At 40.4% G+C, this 21347-nt stretch overlaps 1 long non-coding RNA gene across 1 annotated transcript; it reads left to right on the top strand.

Moving 5' to 3' along the window:
• Nucleotides 1-17414: 17414 nt before the first annotated feature.
• On the top strand, nucleotides 17415-20689 carry LOC143862148 (uncharacterized). The gene is made up of 3 exons (XR_013240199.1): nucleotides 17415-17944; nucleotides 18028-18100; nucleotides 18232-20689. It is a non-coding gene; the product is annotated as an uncharacterized LOC143862148 (long non-coding RNA).
• Nucleotides 20690-21347: the final 658 nt, after the last annotated feature.

The raw sequence follows: 21347 nt of genomic DNA, 5'->3' as shown, positions 1-21347 counted from the left end.
TGGAATTTTATTTAAAATAATAGCTGAGAAATTACGAAATTCGAAAAAATAGCCATCTCAGGATGATCTATTTTTTGGAATTTAAAAATTTTCTTGTGTTCATCATATTAGAACAAGATTAAAGGACGTTTTCCGGAGTCGTAATTTTCTCAAAAATCGTGTTTTAAAAATAGAAAACTCTTCAAAAATATCTTTTCGACGAAAAAAAATAAAATATATACTAAACAGATTCCAAAAATAATGAAATTTCGTGGCAAAATAATATGATGCTGATACATTCTACCTTCAAGTTTTGAGAATTTTTGGATTTTTTTGGTATATTATTTTATGCTTTCTTTGAAAATTATCAGATTTTGTGAGAATTTTTACTGACATCAGATCACAATTAAAATTCACAAAATTTTTACAGTAGTCTTATATTTCCTATTTCTTGCTGCTGTAAAGTTTTCAATTCAGTTGGATCTTGTTTCCTAAGGGATGTAGTGTTAATTCATAATCTGGTCTGAAAATTGAAAAATCCGAAATTGATAAAATTCATTAAATTCTCACAGCATGCTATGTTTATTCATATCTTACTACTGTATGAATTTTCATGAATTTCGATTTCTATTTCTAGTAGTTTCTGTGTTATTTTTGTAATCTGGTCTTATTATTGTTAAATCAAAATTAAATATGAGCTTAATGTAAAAATCTGCAAACCTCTTTCAATAAGCTACATCCCATCATGTCTTATTGCTGCAGAAATTTCAAATCATTTTGAATTCGTTTGCAACCATTTCACTTGTAAAATTACTCATATGGTGTAAAATTGATAAAATCCATTGAAAAATGAAAATTAACTAAAAATCATCATAAAGCTTCTAAAGAACCTTAAAATTCTGTCACACGTTCACTCCTTAATCCATTAAAACAGAAATCTTAGGATCTTTAGATCTCCCTGGAAAAATGGCCAGTGCATCCATAATCGTATCCCTATTGCACTCGATCTTTGACAATTTGAATATTTAAGCTATAGCATGTTGTTGGCTCCGAGGTTACTGTCCACGGAAATCCTGAGATATGCCAGGCAATAAGATGCTATAACCTAAGTATTAAATTGCACAAGGAAAGAGCGCACGATTCCTTTCCTTGGATGCTATTCTGGGCTGAAATTGGTGAACCCTAGAACCATTGGTATTCATTAAATGTCCAGAAACTGAAAATCCTTGAAATCTGAAATTCATTAACTTCAAGAACTGAAATCGATGCACCTCGTGTCTCTCAGAACCATTGGATTACGGTTTCCGTCATAAGAACCATTAGAGCCCAATTTAGGAACACTGGTGTCGTGTCGTGTCCTAAGTTTTAGGGAGTCTTAGGTTTTAGGGAGTCCTAGAGTTAGGAGTCCAGCCGCCTCATCACGTACGTTTGCTATGGATAGCAACCGTGCCATAGGTCTAGTTACACTAGTCACCCAATCTTTCCCTAGGACAAGCCTAGTAAACTAGGATGTAGGCTAACCTACATTAGTCTAAGGAACAACTTGCATTTAGATAAGAATCATATAGCATCTTAGATGAAATCCTAGGATAATAAAATCCTCAACTTGAATTAAATAACTTCTCTTAAAACTGTTGAAACAGTCAATCCCGTCTAGGTCGGTGTCTTAGTTGAGTTAGGCATAAGTAGCTTAGCTTAGGTGCACCGAACTACGTCGACTCTGATCCTAGTGAGGCTTGGGTATGTAGGCAGCTTGGATGTCTGATGGCATACCAACCGCAAGTCGGCTCCACAACAAATTGTGGGGTTTTTGTATATTAATTTTCTTGTACATTCTTAATTAAATCATTTAGGATTTTCCATAAAATTAGAATCTTAGGAGAACTTGCACCTAGATTGTGTAGACACCCACATTTTGCCTTACTTTAACCAACAATAACCTAATATATTGATCCGTAGAATTTCATTGGTAAAGTATGCATCCTCAAATTTTTTGAAAAAACAAAATGATAAAGAGATGTACCTGGTGAGATGATTAGACCCGAAAAATTGAAAAATACCCTGATTGGTGAATTTAGTGTGTTAAATCCATGTGAGAACCCCCTCTATCATTGATTTATATGTTTTAGGTCATTAATATCTTGATCTGACTTTACGGATCATCAATCGGGACAAAATAAGCTAGGGTCACTTCATAGCCCGGACCCTGATTCCATTCCGAGACCCGATTTCCGTAAATCGTTAGATCAATGGCAGATCTTGACCTGGGTCTAACCATCCAAAATCACCTAACCTCTCCTCTCATCCTAACCATCCAAACCTCACCTAACCTCACCTAACCTCTCCTCTCATCCTAACCATCCAAACCTCACCTAACCTCACCTAACCTCACCTAACCACCTAACCTCACCTAACCTTACCTAACCTCACCTAACCTCACCTAACCTCACCTAACCTCCTATCCCATTCTCCTATAAATACCCTCTCATCCCACCATCCAAAGAGAGGAAGAAGAGAAGAAAAAAAAGAACCCCTCTCTTAGAAAATTCATCCCTCTCCCTCATCTCTTCAAGGGTTCGGCCATCCTTGCCGGATCGGGTGATTTTATACGTTGGGTGATATATATCAAAAGCGGTCATTATCAAGCAAGGAATCATCTTCAAGGAATTAACATCAAAGAAAAATCAAACACAAAGTGGGTTTTCAAAGAGGTAGGCATTTATTTCAATTTTATGTAGGGTCTGTTTTCATGCATATCTTTTACTTTAAAAGAAAAACCATGTTAGGAAGCATCTAGGATCAATCTTTACTCATATTCTTCTTGATGGTAGACTTTGAAGTTATACATGTTTCCCTCTTCTCTTAACCCATCTGATCTTCATTTTTATTTTTCCCTAATGGTTCACACCCTGGTTCCCCCTGGTTAGCCTCTGGTTAGCTCCTGGTTGCACCCAGGTTCGCTGCTGGTTGCACCCAGGTTCGATACTGGTTGCACCCTGGTTCCCTGCTGGTTCGCACCCTGGTTCCCTGCTGGTTCGCACTCTGGTTCCCTACTAATTCGCACCCTGGTTCGCACCCTGGCCAGCCCCTGGTTGTACTCTGGTTCGTACCCTGGTTCACACCCTGGTTCCCCCTGGTTAGCCTCTGGTTAGACCCTGGTTGCACCCAGGTTCGTTGCTGGTTGCACCCAGGTTCGATACTGGTTCGCACCCTGGTTCCCTGCTGGTTCGCACTCTGGTTAGACCCTGGTTGCACCCAGGTTCGCTGCTGGTTGCACCCAGGTTCCCTGCTGGTTGCACCCTGGTTCCCCTGCTGGTTCGCACCCTGGTTCCCTGCTGGTTCGCACCCTGGTGCACCCTGGTCCGCACCCTGGTTTGTACCCTGCTTCCTCCTGGTTAGACCATGGCTAGTCTCGGGTTTGCTCCTAACTTAGACCCAACTCACTAAACCCCATACCCATAAGCCTTAAACCCTATAACCGAGTCACATCAACCCAAGCCATACCTTTGTCCACTCACTGAGGCACACCATTTATCCATAAATCTGGTTACATTAAATCTAACCCAGCCAGGCCACCTGCAGCTTAAGTCAAATCGCCCCAATACAATCCAACCAAGTGGGATCCCAACCCAGCTCAACTGAGTCAACTCTAGCCAACCTCCCTAGTCGAGTTGACCCAACTCTCTAGTCGAGTATGCTCAACCTCTTTAACCGATTGGACTCTCCCCTTAGTTGACTCAATCCAATTCCTTAATCAACCCATCCCAATGCAACCGAGTCGCATTCGACCAAGTGGCGGCCTTCCATGTCACAACCGAGTCATTCCCCTATTCTACTAATGCCCGTTTACACCTAATAGAACTTCCTCCCTTTTGCCTAACCAAGTCATATCCCAACACAATCTGAGTCGCATGTCTGAATCCATTTGGCCGAATCTCATAAGCCCGCCCATTTTGAATTCCCAAAATTCAAACCCTTGATGATTCCTATATGCTCAATTCTTTGATGCAAATTCCCAATTCCAAAATCCCATTGATAAATCAATGTTTCTGAATCTCAAGTCCAATGCTCAAATACAAACCCGATTCCTGATCCAAATACCAATTCTGTTTTCCAAAATCCAAGTAACCTCCCCAGCGGAACTACGTGTGGCTTGATCCCCATCGCGGGGTATGTAGGCAATTTGGTACTCCCAAGTTCAGTCGCACCTTTCTCTATCTTTCTCATTCCCTCACACTATTTCATCATCTCTTCCATCCCTTTTTTCACTAACCTCGAGAATTTAAATCGATTTGTCTTGTGTCTTTCGAAACCGTTGGATCACGGTTTCTGTCGTAAGGACCCTTAGAGCCCAATTTAGGAACACCGGTATCGTGTCGTGTCCTAAGTTTTAGGGAGTCCTAGAGTTAGGAGTCCAGCCTCATCACGGACGTTTGCTATGTATAGCAACCGTGCCATAGGTCTAGTTACACTAGTCACCCAATCTTTCCCTAGGACAAGCCTAGTAAACTAGGATGTAGGCAAACCTGCATTAGTCTAAGGGACCATTTGCATTTAGATGAGAATCATATAGCATCTTAGATGAAATCCTAAGATAATAAAATCCTCAACTTGAATTAAATAACTTCTCCTAAAACTGTTGAAACAGTCAATCCCGTCTAGGTCGGTGTCCTAGTTGAGTTAGGCATAAGTAGCTTAGCTTAGGTGCATCGAACTACGTCGACTCTGATCCCAGTGAGGCTTGGGTACGTAGGCAGCTTGGATGTCTGATGGCATACCATCCGCGAGTCGGCACCACAACAAATTGTGGTGTTTTGTATATTAACTTTCTCGTAAATGCTTAATCAAATCATTTAGGGCTTTCCATGAAATTAGAATTCTATGACAACTTTCACTTAGATTGAATCCAGACAAATTAATAAATCAAGATACACATTTAGGATTCACATTGAAATTAGATCATAGGATGCATGTCACTTAGTTCGCACATTAACATAGAGTTGAATGAGCCATTTAAAATAAATTTAAAAGAGTTAGCTTTTGGAATCGAAGACCGATTATCGGGCAGGAATGGTGCATGTGGCGGATAACTCTCCATACCTTCCATTCTCGTAACCAGGTAGCGAGTCTAGATTTCTGGTTAATTTCGGGTCCTAGATCCCACATCTAGGTGGCGACTCTGTCAGTCTCTTTCGTGTGGAATTCGGATTGCCTTAGTGATCCCAAGTTCACATGAAAGACGAATTCAAATCAATAATTAAATGCACACGCCAATCGCGTGGGTACGGGAGACCAAGAGAGAGAGCGCGGCGGCTCGCGCCCCACCCCTCTCGCGGGATCGGGTCCCACAGTCTGGCGACTCTGCTGGGGACCACCTAACTTCATTAAAATTTCAAAAGATTATTCATTTGAATTTAATTTAATTGGCTCATAAAAACTCTATACTTGTTAGATTAGTTTGTCTTGTTTTATTTTCTCATCACACTTTACTCAAACTTAATCTAACAAAACCTGAAGGCATCATAGATTGCGCAAACATATTGCACACACTTACATCACTTACATCTAAACTCTGCATCTCACGTGCACACACGTCCTATTTTAGGAACCCGGAGTGTTATCTAGCATGGTTGACTGGGATTTCATCACCTGGTGCCTCTGTGCTAGAGAAGCATTCCACCCTTAGCCTAGTACCTTTATGGTACGTAAACGGATCTCTTGTTCACGTACTGATACGCCGGACACTGGTACAGTATATCGAACAGGGATTCGCGCTAAGGGAACTCTTGGCCTTACCCCTAGATTAACCCACACATGCATGTAGTATACGAACACATGTGCATCATGTGTGTGAGCCTAGTTTAGGATATCCTACCTATTTGTGTCTAGATTAGGCCGTAGACCATCTTCCAATGGCTACGATCGGTCCTAGGTACACGAACAAAGTCATGAGTCGAGACCTTCTCTCCACTCCGCTAGACTAGGATTAGGGTTGATTCCTTCAGGTAACACTGTTAAAATGTGTGAAGATTAAAAACTTTCCCTTTGGGGTTAGGATATAAATCCCATCATTTCCAAAGATCTCATAGGATTAGTCATTCATGATCTATCTGTTGAAAGCAATCTTATGCTATCTCATCTAATCTCTTGATCGTGCGTCTTTCATTCTTCTGTCATACAATTCGATCGTATCTTCATGCCATCCCCTAACTGGCAGGAGCAGAATCTCACAATCTTTCGATTATGCAATCTCATGATCTGATCATGCCTGGTCCAGATGATCCAATCTTAATTGTACCCTTGGTCCTTTCTTACTCTAAGGGCAACATTTTTCAAGAATATTTTGCTAAGTCCTTCGGAGTTTACTCTCATAATCCTTGAACTAGGGGCATTCCCCTATGCGAATCAGTCATCATGGTCAGTACAATTGTTGAGTCCGGTCTTACATTTCAAGGTCAATGCCTAGTCCAGGCAAGTTATCTCTCTTTTTTATTTAGAGTTGTGAATCCTGAGAGGATAGGTCGTCAGATGTAATAGCTTTTTCTTTAAATAAAAATTTCAAGTCAAATAGTTCACTTGTGTCTGTTTCTTAAGTGTGCTTCTGATCTTAAATAAGACTCCCTCCTCAAATGAGGACAAAATTGACGAAACTCCACTTGAGTCACAGCAATTACTTGAATAAGAGGAGGAGCGCCAATCCCGGCTTTTCAAAGATGAAATTGAAGTGGTAAACACTGGCACTGAAACTTTGATTCAGTGAATGCCGATTGAAAATACATTACCCTCTGAAGAGTGTGAAGAATTGATAAAATTATTTCAAGAATAAGAAGATTGTCTAGAAAAGCTATAACCGATACCAGGGGCAAGACATGGATGGAAAGCTCAAAGAAAATGAAGAAAGTGAGAAGATATATGCTATACAAGGGGCATAGAGTGGAAACAACTTTCATATTTTCAATCAATGACGTTGGTTCTCAAATTCATAACATAAAGCCAACAAATTCAAGATAAGAAGTTCAAGAGCAAGCATTGAAAAGTGATCATCAGATATCAAGAGTACGAATCCATAGATGGAGGATGTCAAAGAACAAGTTTCGCTCTATGAAAGTCTACATCACGCATTAGAATCTTGAAAGAAGAAGATCCATTATCTTACCTGGAAATGCCGTCAAGCTCCGTGAAAAAAAAGAAAAAGAAAAAAAAAGAAAAATAAATAAATAATCAGTACCAGAGGGACTCTAGTAACCTAGATCGATTCTCAATCTGAACATCGGAAGGCCTCCTTTGGCCGAATAAATCTCAAAATCAGAACCCAATGTCAAAAGAATACCGATTTGCAAATCCTCCGAGCCTAAATCAAATTTTCTTGAAAACCCATCAAACTCGGGGCATTCGCCCCGAACTACGCGAGACCTGATCCCTACACTGGGGTACGTAGGCAGCTCGGTTAAACCGAGTTCAGTCGATTCAAAGAAAAAAAGAAAAGAAATTCAATCGTTTCAGAAAAAAAGAAGAGGGACAAGTTCCAACAGAAGAGAAGTCAATCATTCCAGAAAGAACGAAAAAAAGGAAAAATCAATTAACCTTCAAACAATTTATCTTCAAACTAGGGGCATTCGCCCTGAATTACACACGACCTGATTCCTACATGGGGATATGTAGGCAACCTGTTCATAGGTTCGGTCGAAATCTTTGTCGAGCCTTAAGCCATTCTTTGTAAAGCCCTATCCTACCTATGAAGTCCTCCCGATGTTCAGAACTAATGATCTAGGTCTCGAGACACGATAAGAAAAAAAAATGATGAATAAGAAAAAGAACGGAGTTTGAAGATCTGCTAGACTGAAAACCTGAAAAGGCGGTTTAGGCAAAATTTAAGATCATTCCCCTGCTAAGTTGAAAACCCGAAAGGACGGCTTAGGCAAAAGCTAAGGGGACAGCCTGCTGAATCGAAAACCTAGAAAGGCGATTCAGGCAAAAGTTAAGGCTAGCACGGTCCGCCAAGTTAAAAACCCCAAAAAGGTGACTTGGTCACGGTAAGAGAATCATTATAAGAAGGCCACATCCGATATCAAGACTGAAGATTAACTGAAGTTCAAACAAATTCAAGTAACATCCTCAAAACTGGGGGCATTGAAGCTAAGCAATCTTAGGGGTCGTAATTAAATCCTTGAGGCATTACTGTTTTAAGGAAAAGGTCCAGTGTTTACCAATTGAAAAACTATTCCTCGGAAGGATAGACTTACCAAACAAAATATTAACTAAGTCAGAAGCATCACTGTGTCTGTCAGTGTAGTCAGTCAATCTTTGTTATTCTAAGTTCACTCATTCAGAGCTCCTCAGTCCTTTGAGTAGTGCCTTTTATCTAAGTTTTCTCTTTAGAAAGAGTCGATCATTGTCCAGTTAGTCAAATGTTACAGCTGTCTCGGTAAAAGATGCCTGGTGTATCTAACCCCCTGCAATCGTTCCAGAGCTAAGTTAATCCGCAGGCAAGGATTTAAAAAAACAAAAAAAATCTAATCTTACATCAAATTCAAGCTCATGAAAAATCTCTAAATTCTTCAAGCCCGTTTGAGAACGGTCTCTCTTTTCTTTGAGTCCATACAACTATGGTCTCTTATCCTCTTTGAACATCATACAATTATGATGTCTCATTCCCTTGGAATCCGTACATGTCTCATTCCCTTGGAATCCGTACAAATACGGTATTTCATTCTCTTCGAGTCCATACAACTATGGTCTCTTATCCCCTTTGAACATCATACAACTATGATGTCTCCTTTCCTTGAATCCGTACAAATACGGTATTTCATTCTCTTCGAGTCCATACAACTATGGTCTCTTATCCCCTTTGAACATCATACAACTATGATGTCTCATTCCCTTGGAATCCGTACAAATACGGTATTTCATTCTCTCCTAGTCCATACAACTATGGTCTCTTATACCCTTTGAACATCATACAACTATGATGTCTCATTTCCTTGGAATCCGTACAAATACGGTATTTCATTCTATTCGAGTCCATACAACTATGGTCTCTTATCCCCTTTGAACATCATACAACTATGATGTTTCATTTCCCAAAAATAAAATTAAAAAAAAATAATAAAAATAATAAAAAATAAAAAAATTTTATCAAATCCAATCCCCGATTCAAAAAAAAATAATAAAATAAAATCCAATCCTACGAAAAATCTCTAAATTCTTCGAGCCCGTTTGAGAACGGTGCCTCTTTTCTTCGAGTCCATACAACTATGGTCTCTTATCCTCTTTGAACATCATACATCTATGATGTCTCATTTTCTTGGAATCCGTAAAAATACGATATTTCATTCTCTTCGAGTCCATACAACTTTGATCTCTTATCCCCTTTGAACATCATACAACTATGATGTCTCATTTCCTTGGAATCCATACAAATACGGTATTTCATTTTCTTTGAGTCCATACAACTATGGTCTCTTATCCTCTTTGAACATCATACAACTATGATGTCTCATTTCCTTGGAAGCCGTACAAATACGGTATTTCATTCTCTTCGAGTCCATACAACTATGGTCTCTTATCCCCTTTGAACATCATACAACTATGATGTCTCATTCCCTTGGAATCCGTACAAATACGGTATTTCATTCTCTGCGAGTCCATACAACTATGGTCTCTTATCCCCTTTGAACATCATACAACTATGATGTCCCATTCCCTTGGAATCCGTACAAATACGGTATTTCATTCTCTCCGAGTCCATACAACTATGGTCTCTTATCCCCTTTGAACATCATACAACTATGATGTCTCATTTCCTTGGAATCCGTACAAATATGGTATTTCATTCTCTTCGAGTCCATACAACTATGGTCTCTTATCCCCTTTGAACATCATACAACTATGATGTTTCATTTCCCAAAAATAAAATTTAAAAAAAAATAATAAATAAAAACAATTCATCAAATCCAATCCCCGATTCAAAAAAAAAAATAAAAAATAAAAAATAAAAAATCCAATCCTACGAAAAATCTCTAAATTCTTCGAGCCCGTTTGAGAACGGTGCCTCTTTTCTTCGAGTCCATACAACTATGGTCTTTTATCCTCTTTGAACATCATACATCTATGATGTCTCATTTCCTTGGAATCCGTACAAATACGGTATTTCATTCTCTTCGAGTCCATACAACTATGGTCTCTTATCCCCTTTGAACATCATACAACTATGATGTCTCATTTCCTTAGAATCCGTACAAATACGGTATTTCATTCTCTTCGAGTCCATACAACTATGGTCTCTTATACCCTTTGAACATCATACAACTATGATGTCTCATTTCCTTGGAATCCGTACAAATACGGTATTTCATTCTCTTCGAGTCCATACAACTATGGTCTCTTATCCCCTTTGAACATCATACAACTATGATGTCTCATTTCCTTGGAATCCGTACAAATACGGTATTTCATTCTCTTCGAGTCCATACAACTATGGTCTCTTATCCTCTTTGAACATCATACAACTATGATGTCTCATTTCCTTAGAATCCGTACAAATACGGTATTTCATTATCTTCGAGTCCATACAACTATGATCTCTTATCCCCTTTGAACATCATACAACTATGATGTCTCATTTCCTTGGAATCCGTACAAATACGGTATTTCATTCTTTTCGAGTCCATACAACTATGGTCTCTTATACCCTTTGAACATCATACAACTATGATGTCTCATTTCCTTCGAATCCGTATAAATACGGTATTTCATCTTGCCCAAGCCCATTCAAAAATGATGCTGCGTTTTCATTAAGAATCTTTCAAAAGTCATCCATTATTCTCTCTGAGACCATTTGAAAATGACGTCTCATTTCCTCTGAAGCTGTTCAAAAGCGATATTCCTTTCCCTCCGAAAATCCATTTGAAAATGGTATCCCATTTCTCTCGTTGCCAGCGGCAGCGCAGCGGGTTTGTTTTATTGCATTCTAATTATAGGATTTCATCTAAGGTCTTGCATTATATTAGGTTGCATTGTGTTTAGGGGGTCCTTTGTCGATTAAAGCTACGCAAAATGGTTCTGTCATTTTGACTTTGGTATTCGATGACTACGTCGTCTCTACCAAAGAGGGGCATCTGTAGACACCCACATTTTGCCTTACTTTAACCAACAATAACCTAATATATTGATCCGTAGAATTTCATTGGTAAAGTATGCATCCTCAAATTTTTTGAAAAAACAAAATGATAAAGAGATGTACCTGGTGAGATGATTAGACCCGAAAAATTGAAAAATACCCTGATTGGTGAATTTAGTGTGTTAAATCCATGTGAGAACCCCCTCTATCATTGATTTATATGTTTTAGGTCATTAATATCTTGATCTGACTTTACGGATCATCAATCGGGACAAAATAAGCTAGGGTCACTTCATAGCCCGGACCCTGATTCCATTCCGAGACCCGATTTCCGTAAATCGTTAGATCAATGGCAGATCTTGACCTGGGTCTAACCATCCAAAATCACCTAACCTCTCCTCTCATCCTAACCATCCAAACCTCACCTAACCTCACCTAACCTCTCCTCTCATCCTAACCATCCAAACCTCACCTAACCTCACCTAACCTCACCTAACCACCTAACCTCACCTAACCTTACCTAACCTCACCTAACCTCACCTAACCTCACCTAACCTCCTATCCCATTCTCCTATAAATACCCTCTCATCCCACCATCCAAAGAGAGGAAGAAGAGAAGAAAAAAAAGAACCCCTCTCTTAGAAAATTCATCCCTCTCCCTCATCTCTTCAAGGGTTCGGCCATCCTTGCCGGATCGGGTGATTTTATACGTTGGGTGATATATATCAAAAGCGGTCATTATCAAGCAAGGAATCATCTTCAAGGAATTAACATCAAAGAAAAATCAAACACAAAGTGGGTTTTCAAAGAGGTAGGCATTTATTTCAATTTTATGTAGGGTCTGTTTTCATGCATATCTTTTACTTTAAAAGAAAAACCATGTTAGGAAGCATCTAGGATCAATCTTTACTCATATTCTTCTTGATGGTAGACTTTGAAGTTATACATGTTTCCCTCTTCTCTTAACCCATCTGATCTTCATTTTTATTTTTCCCTAATGGTTCACACCCTGGTTCCCCCTGGTTAGCCTCTGGTTAGCTCCTGGTTGCACCCAGGTTCGCTGCTGGTTGCACCCAGGTTCGATACTGGTTGCACCCTGGTTCCCTGCTGGTTCGCACCCTGGTTCCCTGCTGGTTCGCACTCTGGTTCCCTACTAATTCGCACCCTGGTTCGCACCCTGGCCAGCCCCTGGTTGTACTCTGGTTCGTACCCTGGTTCACACCCTGGTTCCCCCTGGTTAGCCTCTGGTTAGACCCTGGTTGCACCCAGGTTCGTTGCTGGTTGCACCCAGGTTCGATACTGGTTCGCACCCTGGTTCCCTGCTGGTTCGCACTCTGGTTAGACCCTGGTTGCACCCAGGTTCGCTGCTGGTTGCACCCAGGTTCCCTGCTGGTTGCACCCTGGTTCCCCTGCTGGTTCGCACCCTGGTTCCCTGCTGGTTCGCACCCTGGTGCACCCTGGTCCGCACCCTGGTTTGTACCCTGCTTCCTCCTGGTTAGACCATGGCTAGTCTCGGGTTTGCTCCTAACTTAGACCCAACTCACTAAACCCCATACCCATAAGCCTTAAACCCTATAACCGAGTCACATCAACCCAAGCCATACCTTTGTCCACTCACTGAGGCACACCATTTATCCATAAATCTGGTTACATTAAATCTAACCCAGCCAGGCCACCTGCAGCTTAAGTCAAATCGCCCCAATACAATCCAACCAAGTGGGATCCCAACCCAGCTCAACTGAGTCAACTCTAGCCAACCTCCCTAGTCGAGTTGACCCAACTCTCTAGTCGAGTATGCTCAACCTCTTTAACCGATTGGACTCTCCCCTTAGTTGACTCAATCCAATTCCTTAATCAACCCATCCCAATGCAACCGAGTCGCATTCGACCAAGTGGCGGCCTTCCATGTCACAACCGAGTCATTCCCCTATTCTACTAATGCCCGTTTACACCTAATAGAACTTCCTCCCTTTTGCCTAACCAAGTCATATCCCAACACAATCTGAGTCGCATGTCTGAATCCATTTGGCCGAATCTCATAAGCCCGCCCATTTTGAATTCCCAAAATTCAAACCCTTGATGATTCCTATATGCTCAATTCTTTGATGCAAATTCCCAATTCCAAAATCCCATTGATAAATCAATGTTTCTGAATCTCAAGTCCAATGCTCAAATACAAACCCGATTCCTGATCCAAATACCAATTCTGTTTTCCAAAATCCAAGTAACCTCCCCAGCGGAACTACGTGTGGCTTGATCCCCATCGCGGGGTATGTAGGCAATTTGGTACTCCCAAGTTCAGTCGCACCTTTCTCTATCTTTCTCATTCCCTCACACTATTTCATCATCTCTTCCATCCCTTTTTTCACTAACCTCGAGAATTTAAATCGATTTGTCTTGTGTCTTTCGAAACCGTTGGATCACGGTTTCTGTCGTAAGGACCCTTAGAGCCCAATTTAGGAACACCGGTATCGTGTCGTGTCCTAAGTTTTAGGGAGTCCTAGAGTTAGGAGTCCAGCCTCATCACGGACGTTTGCTATGTATAGCAACCGTGCCATAGGTCTAGTTACACTAGTCACCCAATCTTTCCCTAGGACAAGCCTAGTAAACTAGGATGTAGGCAAACCTGCATTAGTCTAAGGGACCATTTGCATTTAGATGAGAATCATATAGCATCTTAGATGAAATCCTAAGATAATAAAATCCTCAACTTGAATTAAATAACTTCTCCTAAAACTGTTGAAACAGTCAATCCCGTCTAGGTCGGTGTCCTAGTTGAGTTAGGCATAAGTAGCTTAGCTTAGGTGCATCGAACTACGTCGACTCTGATCCCAGTGAGGCTTGGGTACGTAGGCAGCTTGGATGTCTGATGGCATACCATCCGCGAGTCGGCACCACAACAAATTGTGGTGTTTTGTATATTAACTTTCTCGTAAATGCTTAATCAAATCATTTAGGGCTTTCCATGAAATTAGAATTCTATGACAACTTTCACTTAGATTGAATCCAGACAAATTAATAAATCAAGATACACATTTAGGATTCACATTGAAATTAGATCATAGGATGCATGTCACTTAGTTCGCACATTAACATAGAGTTGAATGAGCCATTTAAAATAAATTTAAAAGAGTTAGCTTTTGGAATCGAAGACCGATTATCGGGCAGGAATGGTGCATGTGGCGGATAACTCTCCATACCTTCCATTCTCGTAACCAGGTAGCGAGTCTAGATTTCTGGTTAATTTCGGGTCCTAGATCCCACATCTAGGTGGCGACTCTGTCAGTCTCTTTCGTGTGGAATTCGGATTGCCTTAGTGATCCCAAGTTCACATGAAAGACGAATTCAAATCAATAATTAAATGCACACGCCAATCGCGTGGGTACGGGAGACCAAGAGAGAGAGCGCGGCGGCTCGCGCCCCACCCCTCTCGCGGGATCGGGTCCCACAGATTGATTTCAAACAAATTAAGGAATCAAGACACCCATTTAGGATCCACATTGAAATTAGATCATAGGATGCATGTCACGTAGTTAGCACATTAGCATAGAGTTGAATGAGCCATTTAAAATGAATTTAAAAGAGTTAACTTTTGGAATTGAAGACCGATTATCGGGCAGAAATAGTGCATGTGGTGGATAAATCCCCATACCTTCCATTCTTGTAACCAGGTAACGAGTCTAGATTTCTGATTAATTTTGGGTCCTAGATCCCACATCTAGGTGGCTACTCTGTCAGTCTCTTTTGTGAGGAATTCGGATTGCCTTAGTGATCCCAAATTCACATAAAAGATGAATTAAAATCAATACTAAGAAGCACATGCCAATCGCGTGGGTACGAGAGACTAAGAGAGAGTGTGGCGGCTCGCGCCCCACCCCTCTCGCGGGATCGTGTCCCACAAAGTGACAGTGCCATTTTGCGTAGCTTTAATCGACAAAGGACCCCCTAGACACAATGCAACCTAACATAATGCAAGATCCTAGATGAAATCCTAGAATTTGAACATATATCAAAAATCATTTACTCTAAACACCATGAGATGGCAGTTTAGACTAATGGAGAACCTGATTTGCTCTGGGTGCAAAGATCTTGCAATCCAGAACAAAAGATGATTATGATGCGGCGCCATTTTCAAACGGGCAACGAAAGAATGGGATACCATTTTTAAATGGATTCAACAAGAATGAGGCCTCGATTTGTACGGGGTCTAAGGGCTAAAAGACCGTATCTGTACGGACTTGATAAGGATGAGACACCGAAGTTGTACAAGCCCACAAGGAATGAGATATCAGACTGAGACACCGTCTTTGTACGGTTTCCCAAAGAATGAGCAACCATATTTGTATGGATCCTAAAGAGGAATAAGAGACTATTTTTGAATAGACTGAAAAATGATGAGATACCGTATTTATACGACTCTCAAGAGAGTAAGAGACCATTTTCGAATGGACCTGGGAAGAACGAGTCAACGTATTTATACGAATTCCAAGAAAGGAGACACCACATTTATATGATGTTCAAAGAAAATTAAGAGATCATTTTTTAATGGACTTGGATAAGATGAAATACCGTATTTTTACGGATTCCAAGAAAATGAGACATCATAGTTGTATGATGTTCAAAGGGCAGAGACCATTTTCAAACGGCTCGACGAGAATGAAATAGCGTATTTATACAGATTTCAAGGAAAATGAGACATCATATTCGTATGACGTTCGAAGAGAATTGAGAGGCCATTTTTGAATGGATTCGGAGAGAATGAAATACTATATTTATACGGATTCCACGGAAATGAGATATCACATTTGTGTGATGCTCAAAGAGAATAAGAGACCATAGTTGTATGGACTCGAAGCGAATGGAATACCATATTTATACGGATTCCAAATGGAAATGAGATATCACATTTGTGTGATGCTCAAAGAGAATAAGAGACCATAGTTGTATGGACTTGAAAAGAATGAAATACCGTATTTATACGGAGCTCATGGAAATGAGACATCACATTTGTATGATGCTCAAAAGGGAATAAGAGACCATTTTCAAATGGACTCAGAGAGAATGAAATACCGTATTTATACGGATTCCAAGGGAATGAGACATCATATTCATATGATGTTCAAAGATAACTCAGAGATAATGGAATATCGTATTTATACGAAATCCAAGGAAATGAGACATCATATTCGTATGATGCTCAAAGAGAATTGAGAGGCCATTTTCAAATGGAATCAGAGAGATATGATAATTTGGGTTTTGACAGAGATTATCAGAAAAAAGGAAATTGAAATCTCCAATTAACAATTTTGGAAGCAAAGGATTTAATAACACCATGCAGCAAAGGACTTTCAAGGCTTGAATATGAGATGCCACTTCATTAGCAACCTGCCCCAGTTTGAGGTATTCTAACCTTCTTTTATTCATTGACCAGAGATCATTCTTGCAAAGATTTTTCGCCATTCGTGACAGTCTCACCTTTTTCAAGTTTCTCGGAACTTATTAATGAACCTGCCTTCAGAGTGATTGCACCCTACAACAATTCTTAAGAATTTTTTTTTCTAAAAATAGAACCACAGACATTTGTAATAAAAGATAAAATAAGAAAGATTACTCCAGTAATCTCGTGATGCTTCTGACTTATCAGTATTTTCTTTTGGGTTAGGCTGGTCTCTTTAAAAGAATATTTCTCCATTGATAAACATCTTCACTTATTTTTAAGACAGTGATACTTCATATATCTTTCTATCAACTTTCCAATTGCTAGAAATTAATGCCCCTAGTTTCAGGAATTGTTGTTATTAGCTTTGCCTGACCTACTGTGATTTCAGAGATCGATATAATTCTTCTGGCGTGAACCCAATCTTACCACGACCAAGTCTTCCTTTTTGGATTTTCAACTTGGCGGACTGTTCGGCCTTAACTTTTGCCTGAATCGCCTTTTCAGGTTTTCGACTCAGCAGGCCACCCCCTTAACTTTTGCCTAAGCCGCCCTTCCAGGTTTTCAACTTAACAGGGGAATGATCCTAAATTTTGCCTAGATCGCCTTTTCAGGTTTTCAATCTAGCGGATCTTCAAGCTCCATTTTTTTTTGTTTTATTTTTTATTTTTTCATTTTATTTTTCTTTTTACTTGAACACCAAAAGGACTTTATAGGTGAGGTAGGGCTTTTCAAAGAATGGCTTAAGGTTTTGCAAGAATTTTGACCGAACCTGTAAACAAGTTGCCTACGTATCCCAGTGTAGGAATCAGGTCATGCGTAGTTCAGGGCGAATGCCCCTAGTTTGAAGGTATTTTAATTTTCTTTTCTTTTTGTATGGATTTTTTTCTTTTTTATTCTTTTCAACTTCTTTTGGGAATGATTGATTTTCTTCTTTTGAAACAACCGAACTCGGTTTGACCGAGCTGCCTACGTACCCCAGTGTAGGGATCAGGTCATGCGTAGTTCAAGGCGAATGCCCCTAGTATATTGGGTTTTTTAAGGAAAATTTTATTTAGGCTCAAAAGGGTTCGCAAAAGGTTATATATTTTCTAATTTTGGGTTATGAATTTGGGATTTTATTCGACCAAAAGACGGCCTTCTGGTGTTCAAGCATAAAACCTCTTGAGTTGATCAAGATTTGTTGGTTCTGGCAATATTTCTCCATTTAAATTACGGAGCTTGACGGCTTTTCCGGGTAAGATTTGGTCCACAATGTATGGTACTGACAAATTTGGTTTGAATTTGCCTCTTGGGTCAAACACTGGTGCTCGGTTCTCCTTCAGAACAAGATTGCCTTCTTCTAGATCTCTGATTTTAACCTTTTTATTAAAAGCCCGGGCTATTCTGCGCTGATAACCCTGTACATGGTAAAGCGCCTTTAACCTCTTCTCATCTAATATGTTCAACTCTTTATACCTGACATCTGCCCATTCATTTTCTGGCAACTTAGCTTCAGTCAACACTCGGAGCGAAGGTACACGGATCTCAATAGGTAGCACTGCTTCCATCCCATAAACAAGAGAGTAAGGGGTTGCCCCAGTTGAAGATCTAATTGATGTTCTGTAAGCCCACAAGGCGTACGGTAACTTGTTCGACCAATCTTTATAAGTTTCTGACATTTTGCTAATGATAGTCTTGACATTCTTGTTTGCAGCTTCTACCGCTCCATTTGTCTGCGGACGATAAGGCGAGGATTTATGATGCTTAATCTTGAACTCTTCGCATAGAGTGATTACTTTCTTCTTGAAATGAGATCCGTTATCTGAGATAAGTTCATGGGGAATTCCATATCTGCAAATGATGTTGGTGCGTATGAATTTAGCAACTGATGCGGATGTAAGCTTTGCATAAGAAGCGGCCTCGACCCACTTGGTGAAGTAGTCAATTGCAACGAGTATGTACTCGTGACCATTAGATGACCTAGGAGAAATCTTGCCAATTATGTCAATTCCCCATACCGAAAACGGCCAAGGAGAGGTAAGAGAATGCAATTCGGTAGGTGGTACATGAATGAGATTCGCATGTATCTGACACTTATAGCATTTCTTCACAAATGCGTGACAATCTGCTTCCAATGTCGGCCAATAGTACCCCAGACGTAGGATCTTCCTTGCCAACATCTTCCCATTCATATGAGGCCCGCACACTCCTTCATGAATATCTGCGAGAATTTCTTTTGCCTGATCTTCATTGACACATAAAAGTTGAATTCCATCGAAAGATCGCCGATACAACTCTCCTCCACAAATGACAAAATTAGCTGCCAATTTCTGCAAAGTCCTTATTTCTTTACTCGATGCCTCATTGGGATGCCCCTGGCCCGAGATGTAGTTCTTTATGTCCGTATACCATGGCTTACCATCGGGACATCTTGCAGCTATTTCTATAGCATCAACATATGCAGGAGCCCATTGCTCTTGAACCGTGATGGGCCTCATCTTCATATTGTGAGGTATGTCAATCATAGAAGCTAATGTCGCCAAGGCATCGGCGAATCTATTCTTCAACCTTGGTAAATAACTGAAAGTGATGCACTGGAATTGCTTAGCGAGAACATCCAAGTATTCATGATATGGCTGCAGCTTTTCTTCTTTGGTTCTCCACTCTCCTTGAGTTTGGCAAATGATTAGCTTCGAATCTCCATATACGTCAAGATTCTCTATGCCTAAGGCCAATGCAGCCCCAAGCCCAACAATGCATGCTTCATACTCTGCCATATTGTTGGTGCAATTAAATTGTAACTTAACGGCAAGGGGAAAATGCTCATTTCGGGGTGACACAAGCAATGCCCCTACTCCCTGCCCTGCTTGGTTTGCTGCTCCATCAAAATAGAGAGTCCAACCAGTTTCTGGATATTCATCTTCTACCATCATGATCTCTTCATCTGGGAACGTCGGCTTGAAAGGCTGATTTTCTTCTCGGGGTGCTTCTGCCAATTGTTCAGCAATGGCTCGGCCCTTTACCGATTTCTGGGTTACATGGGTGATGTCAAATTCAGACAACAATAACAACCATCTGGCAGTCCTACCTATCAGGGCTGGTTTTTCAAAGAGATACTTCAGAGGATCCATCATTGACAAGAGCAAGACCTTATGTGATAAAAGGTAATGCCTGAGTCGCTGAATAGCCCAAACCAAGGCTAAGCAGGTTTTTTCTAGGACAGTATACTTCTGTTCATATTCCAACATCTTCTTGCTAAGATAATATACAGCCCTTTCATGCTTGGTTTCTGGATCTTGCTGTGCCAACATACAACCTATTGTGGTTTCTGTCACTGACAAGTAAAGCAGCAATGGATGCCCCGGTATTACTGGTGCCACTAATTGTGGTTCAGACAAACTTCGCTTTATCTTCTCAAAGGCCTGCTGACATTCCTCCGTCCATTCTTTGGAAGTATTTTTCTTTAAGAGCTTAAAGATAGGTTCACAAGTTGAAGTCAAATGAGAGATGAAACGCCTTAGGAACTGTATCCTTCCTAGGAATCCCCGAATTTCCTTCTCGGTTTTAGGCGGCGGCATATCTTGGATAGCCTTAATTTTCTGAGGATCCACCTCTATACCCCTTTGACTCACCATGAATCCTAACAACTTACCAGAGGTAACCCCGAATACACACTTGATAGGATTCAGGCGAAGCTGGTATTTGAGAATTCTTTCAAAGAACTTCTTAAGGTTCGGGATATGATCTCTCCTTTCTTTGGCTTTTACAATCATATCATCGACATAAACTTTGACTTCTCTATGTATCATGTCATGGAGTAAGGCTGTAGTTGCTCTTTGATATGTCGCACCGGCATTCTTAAGACCAAATGGCATTACCCGATAGCAATATGTCCCCCATTGTGTAATGAACGAGGTCTTAGCCATGTCCTCGGGTGCCATCTTAATTTGATTGTAGCCCGAGAAACCATCCATGAAAGATAGTAATTCATGCCCGGCCGTATTGTCTACCGGGATATCGATATGTGGTAGAGGGAAATCATCTTTTGGACTTGCCTTGTTCAAATCCCTGAAATCTACACACATTCTCACCTTTCCATCTTTCTTTGGCACATGTACTATATTTGCGAGCCATTCTGGATATTCCATTACTTGCAGAAATCCAGCATTCAACTGCTTAGTAACCTCTTCCTCTACTTTCAAGACCCACTCGGGCTTCATTCTCCTTAGGTTCTGCTTTTTAGGTTTAATTTCCGGTGACAAAGGTAGCTTGTGCTGAACAATGTCTTCACTCAACCCGGGCATATCTTTGTAGGACCAGGCAAAAACTTCTTTATATTCCTTAAGTAGGTTTATTAACTCATTGCACTCTTCAGAGGATAGAGTATTTCCAATTCGTATTTCCTGTATTAAATCTTCTGTTCCGATGTTTATAATTTTGATTTTATCTTTAAGAGGCTGGGCTCGGCGCTCCTCCTCTTGTTTGAGCATATGCTGCAATTCAAGGGAAGTTTCGTTGATCCCCTCTTCCTCGTCTGAGGAGGGAGTGTTATCATTATTAAAGTCAGAAGCAAACACAGAGATATACTGAGAATCAGATTTCATTGAATTGAAAGGAATTACATCATTATCATTGGACTCATCCTGAATAGGCTCAGGATTCACATAGTAAATAAAATCGGAAAATGACTCTCTTGGACTAGGCACTGACTCGGATTCAATCAACTTGACGGGACTTGACTTAATAAAATAAGTAGGAAAAACACTAAAACTCCAGTTTGAAAGATTTTCTGTTGCAGGTGCAATCTGACTCTGAGGTTCAGTGAAGGTA

This window comes from Tasmannia lanceolata, unplaced genomic scaffold (assembly GCF_043159265.1).
Source record: "Tasmannia lanceolata isolate RefF3 unplaced genomic scaffold, GAP_Taslan_0.1 ptg000003l, whole genome shotgun sequence".
Lineage (NCBI taxonomy): Eukaryota > Viridiplantae > Streptophyta > Magnoliopsida > Canellales > Winteraceae > Tasmannia > Tasmannia lanceolata.
This window is presented reverse-complemented; position numbering and strand designations above follow the sequence as displayed.